The sequence below is a fragment of the Eriocheir sinensis genome, unplaced genomic scaffold, assembly GCF_024679095.1.
Source record: "Eriocheir sinensis breed Jianghai 21 unplaced genomic scaffold, ASM2467909v1 Scaffold11, whole genome shotgun sequence".
NCBI lineage: Eukaryota > Metazoa > Arthropoda > Malacostraca > Decapoda > Varunidae > Eriocheir > Eriocheir sinensis.
The window spans coordinates 219,079-224,754 of NW_026110407.1; positions in this window are offsets into that span (position 1 = coordinate 219,079).

Consider the following 5,676-nt stretch of genomic DNA (forward strand, 5'->3'; position numbering starts at 1 on the left):
ATGCAGATTCATAAAGAAGAAATCATTTTTTATTGAAAATTTACGCGTATATAAGCATTGAATGACACCACGTGTGTAACCGCGTGACTCAGGCCTCTGATGCAACCGCGCGGGGTATTTAAACATGGCTTCCCGGCCGTAAGGGATTTAATTTGACCAAAACAAACCTTACCACTTGATAATTTAGGCTATCTCGGCCACAGTGAGCGAAGAAAAAGAATTTCTCAGATTTCAAAAATATTCGGCCAAAAATACCCCGTAGCCGCCCCCCTTTTAAAAGCGCATACCACGTATGACATACGTACGCGCTTTCATCCTCCACACCGGGAGCGCTGTCTTGGGCGGTGTGGTCATCTTCGTTGCCGCAGTGGCTCCTCATTTTCTTCAGCGTGTAGACCACTGCCTTCCCTGCAGCGTGTAGACCACTGCCTTCCCTGGCTCCACTTTTTCCGAGAACTCGTAATAACGAGTGACGGTAGGCAAGGCATGCCCGCATTGCGTGTCAAGCTTCTGCCGAAATGCGGGGTCAGTAAATTTATTCCAAAGCGCTGAAGGATCCGAAATGTTATTAATTTTGTTATTGCGGCTAACCCCGTCTTTTTCACAATCCTGCTGTTGTTTGAAAAGCTGAGCTGTGAACAGCATGTGTCCCCAGTCTGCTGATGTATGTTTGGAAATATGAAGCAGGTAGGGTTCATACAGAACACTACCAGCGGCCGGTAATACAGCATGTAGGCATCTAATGCCTTCCTCTCCGATGCATCAAGGTAGAGGAGGTGGGGACCTGAAATAAAAATAATAGGTCACATATACAATGGAAGATTATTTTTCTTCTGTTTTCTAAAGCCCCAAATACACTGCCGAATTTTGATTCACGAATGTGCGCGAATATGCAAGTCATCCTGTGTCGTGGACAAGTTCGGCATCTTTTTTGCCTGTTCTTGGCCGTTCGGGGACATGTCTGTGTCCACCGCGCGACTTTTGACAGTTGGTCACGACCGCCACGAAAGTTTCATGTTGCATGAAAATTCGCGGCCGTTCGCCGAATGTGCACGAATAAAAATGAACGCCGCAGACACTTCGGCGTCCAAGTCGCGGTGTTCGGCGAGTTGTCGCCGAATTTTGACCGTTGAAATTTTAATTTTGTTGGCGAATTTGTCGCCGACATGTCACTGACTATTCGGGGACATGTCTCCGACATGTCGCCGAATGGCCTAGACTATTCAGACATATCCCCGAATATTCGGCGAATTAATCACGACACGGCAATCGGGTCGCGGGGAGATGTACACGGGTGTCTCTCTCTCTCCTCTCTCTCTCTCTCTCTCTCTCTCTCTCTCTCTCTCTCTCTCTCTATCTGTGGAATAAAATAATATAATAATAAATAGTAAACAAGAAAATATGAAAAACAAGAAGAATCATGAATGTATAAAATAGGCATGAAACTAACAGTTTCATTTATTTCTTTATATATTTACTATTTATTACTTTATTTATTTATTTTATTTTTTAGTTATTTAAATGTATTTCTTCTTTCAGTTACTGGTATGTTTATTAATATTAAGTAAATATTCATTCATTCTAAAATATATGTAGGAGGGCAAAACAAAACCAAGTCACAGTTATACATTTTATTACACATACTATCATACATATTACCACACATATTATCACACACGGTATTTACTCATCCATAATTCTGCCCTGCCAGGCCACTGCTCAAAGGGTGCTGTAGTAGTCCATGAGGTAGGCGCGAACATTTTTGGGGCCTACCATAGCTCTTGGGTTCCGCAGAGGGTCGAGTGAGCCGATTTGATCACCCTCTCGCCATTTTCCTGGAACAAGCTGCGAGAGACGAGGTGGGCTCTTCAGCTGCAGGTGAAGAAGTGTGTTGCACCCCGGATTCCCGTGCTTTTATATGTCACATGGACATCATATGATCAGCTGTCAGAAATCTTGGCACTGTCGGAGAATTGTCCCCGACATGTCGCCGACACTCCGGGGACATACGAAGACAATTCGGAGACATGTCATCAATTATTCCGCGACAAAAAAACCGACGTGGACGCCGAATTGCCGGCGACATCTCTCCGAATTGTCCCCGACATGTCTTGAGCATTCGCCAGCATGTCGCCGAATGGTCACGAACTCTGAGAATCTTGGTCATGTCGGCGAACCGGTCGCCGGATTTGTTCACGAACTGATTCGGCGACAAGTTCGTGTTGCAAAATTCGGCAGTGTTTTTGGGGCTTAAGATCGTTCGGTAGTATATGACATAAAATTAAACAATAATTACCTTGTTGGTCCGTTTTGTGCCTTGCAATTCTGACTACATAACACTCCACAGCATTAGTCATGGGTTACCTAATCTCCTCCATCTCGAGGTATTCGGAGAGGGTGAATTCCGAAAATTCCATAGGTCTCCGGAGGGACTTTATCATCAGTTGAGTTATCAGGACATCCCTCAGGTTGGTGAAGTCCTTCAGGGTCGTAGGCCTTGCATCGGAGTTGTCTATACAGTCTTTGGCATTTTCATAATGTCCTTCAAATGATCAAACCGATGAATGGCTTCAATTGTAGCGAGGGTAACATTCTCTACCTCTTTCTTTCTTTTTCACCTGAGCCCTTTCGACAGCCTCGTCCCTGCGGTATCTCACTAAGAAGAAAATTGTATAATTAGCACATATGATTACATGTAAAGATATACGTGACCTCCTGCTCAGTCGTGGCGTTGCTGCTTTCGGGCGGAGCAGGTGTTGTGCTCGCGTCCGGGGAGGGAGCAGCCTGGCCCCCCCCCAGCCCAGTTCCCCAGGGTCCTCCGCAGGTGGTGGTGGAGTCTGTCCTGGGCTGGGGCTGAGCGAGGCCGGCCTCCAGGACCCCCCTCATCCAGGGGTGCTGAAGAGGAGGCACACGTGCTGTCTCGAGCCGCCCCACTGCAGCTTATACCTTTGCCCTGTAGACATCATGCCTCCCTCTTCCCTTGATGGCGACCAGGGTGCGGTGGGGCAGCACCTCTCTCTGGATGGCTTGATTTATCAGGCGTATGTTCGGGTGGGACGCTTCAGAGGTAGCCATCAGGGCCATCTCCTCCTGATCCCACCTTGCCGTTGGGCGTGTAGCAAGCCTCTCAGCCTCCGCAGCATGGCACTCGGTAGGGTGAGCTTGTCGGTGGACGCGGCGATCGATGAGGGAGGCGAACGCGCGCCCACAGATAGGGCAGGTTGACCCGTGGTCGTCGGGGTGCCCATCTCCATCGGGTTCCAGCATGCGTCGATTAGCAAGCGGACACTAGAAATTCTTGTTAGAAAACCGATGGTCCACGCTGGCGCCGAGCATATGCGGGCCATCGCGGTGGAGAAACTTGCCGTGACACGGAGTTGCAGCCAAGACGAGGACGGAGGGGGCCCCCCGCCATATCACGCCCAGCGGCCCATGTGAGGGGTTCTAGTAATCGTAGGCTTTTTTTTTACACTTTGCAGTTTGTAATTATAGTAGTTATAAATTTTGTTTTAATTTAATATTTTACTATTTACTTTACTTTACTTTTTATTTAATTTAAATATATATATATATATAGTACATAATGCAGTTGGAGAGAAACAACGAAGTATAATCTCGACTAAGGCGCTGCGTGTGGAAGACACAGCACCCAACATTTATATATTTCCTATATATTAGCAACGCTGAAACGCTGGTGGTGAGATTTTAACTTTATTAATCTTTAAGGGGACTGCTAACCCCTGACTTAGCCGGGGTGGTGGGCCACCCCCCTACTTGTTCGGCTGAAGTCCCGATAGATGTTCAGCTCGCCCTCGATCACCCGGGCAACTAGGACTTTTAATTCCGACTTTCGAAGCCTGAGCGCCTGCCAGGTAACAACTGTTGGCTGGCTAGGATTCCTTCTGCTTGCGGTGATGGAGGAGAAGGCTGGAAGGAATCCTGTTTTGGCCAGGGCCCACCGCCTGATGTCAGGGACATCGTAATAGGCGTTTTTTCTGTGGTGTGCAGTTTTCAAATCCCCAGCAGCCGCGTCAGCGACCACTTGAACATCTAGCACTAACGAGCCCCAGTCCTCGCGGGCGGCTACGATGTCGGGGATGCGGGTTCCGGCCGTGGTTGGAATGGCCGGTTCTTTGAGAACGTTGAAACCCGCATCCTCAAGCCTACCCGCTACAAAGTATCATATATGATCGTGTCGACGTGCACGAGTAACCTGGACCGCAGGACAACGCTGCATTATGTGGCCCAGGCTCTCCGGATATCTGCGGCAGAGGTCGCAGTTCATGTCATCCACCCGCCTCCCCCTCGCATGCAGTGCAGATTGCTCCGAAGCTTTACCGCTCGGCTGAAGTCGCCCCTCTAAGGAGATGGGTACCGTCTAGAATCCAGCCGCTTGAGGCAGGTGTTTCCGAGGCACCTCTTAGCCCGGACCCATCAACTGCCTCGTACAGCTACCTTCCTCGAGCGTGGTGTACTGCCCTGAGGAGGCGCCTGCCCACCGTCTCCCACGGCGTGCTTAACCTCCGGGTCCTCGGAATCCCTCAATCGCTGGAGAAGGTCCTCCTTGAGCCGAGGGACCCGTGTGGCCAGACAAAGTATGCCCAGTCCCCCGTCCACTTCCGCCGTATGGAAGTACCCCACGGGGGTATCCATCGGCAGTTGTAGGTAGGTCCGGACGACCCGCCTGACGGCCAAGCCTATACGGCCTAGTTGACCGGCCGTAGCAGCCATGTTCGCCAGCTGGGGAACAATGATCTTAGTTAAGTCCCACAGTTTTTCCTGGGGCTTTGCCGGTGGTTTCTTAAGCCTGGCAAGCTTGCACACAAGGTCTTCGTGCGCAGGAAACGCCGTAGCCCCTCCACTGGCGACCATCTGGACTCCCAGGTACTTGTAAAATTTCCCAGGTGCCAGAGCTTGAACAGGCCTCCCCGAGATCTTAAAGGGGGTTGCATCTTTGGCCCATGTTTTCCTATTTTTGTCGGCTACTATGCCGAGAGAGGTGCACTTGCCAATTCCCACCTCGAGCCCCGAGACCACCGCAGCCTCTGTTAGGCTGTTAAGGGCGGCCTGGAGTCCATGGCGAGTCGAGGCTAGGAGCGCCACATCGTCGGCAAAGGCGAGATAGTTGATATTGCAATAACCCACCTTAGCCCCGATGTCTTTGGGGGGAGTAGCCAGGGCCCAGTCTAGGCATATGTTGAATATATAGGGGGAGAGGGGATCCCCCTGCAGGACGCCCTTTTTGATGTTGATGGGGTCGCCTGCGTCAAGTTCTGGACCCCAGGTGGTGCCAGAGCTTGGAACAGGCCTCCCGAGATCTTAAAGGGGTTGCATCTTTGGCCCATGTTTTCCTATTTTTGTCGGCTACTATGCCGAGAGAGGTGCACTTTTCCACCTCGCCCCGAGACCACCAGCCTCTGTTAGGCTGTTAAGGGCCTGGAGTCCATGGCGAGTCGAGGCTAGGAGCGCCACATCGTCGGCAAAGGCGAGATAGTTGATATTGCATAACCCACCTTAGCCCCGATGTCTTTGGGGGAGTAGCCAGGGCCAGTCTAGGCATATGTTGAATATAGGGAGGGGATCCCCTGCAGGACGCCAACACTTTGGTGATGGGGCCGATGGGGTCGTACATCAAGTTCGGTAGCTGCCGACTCTGGATGTTAGACCCCATCTCCT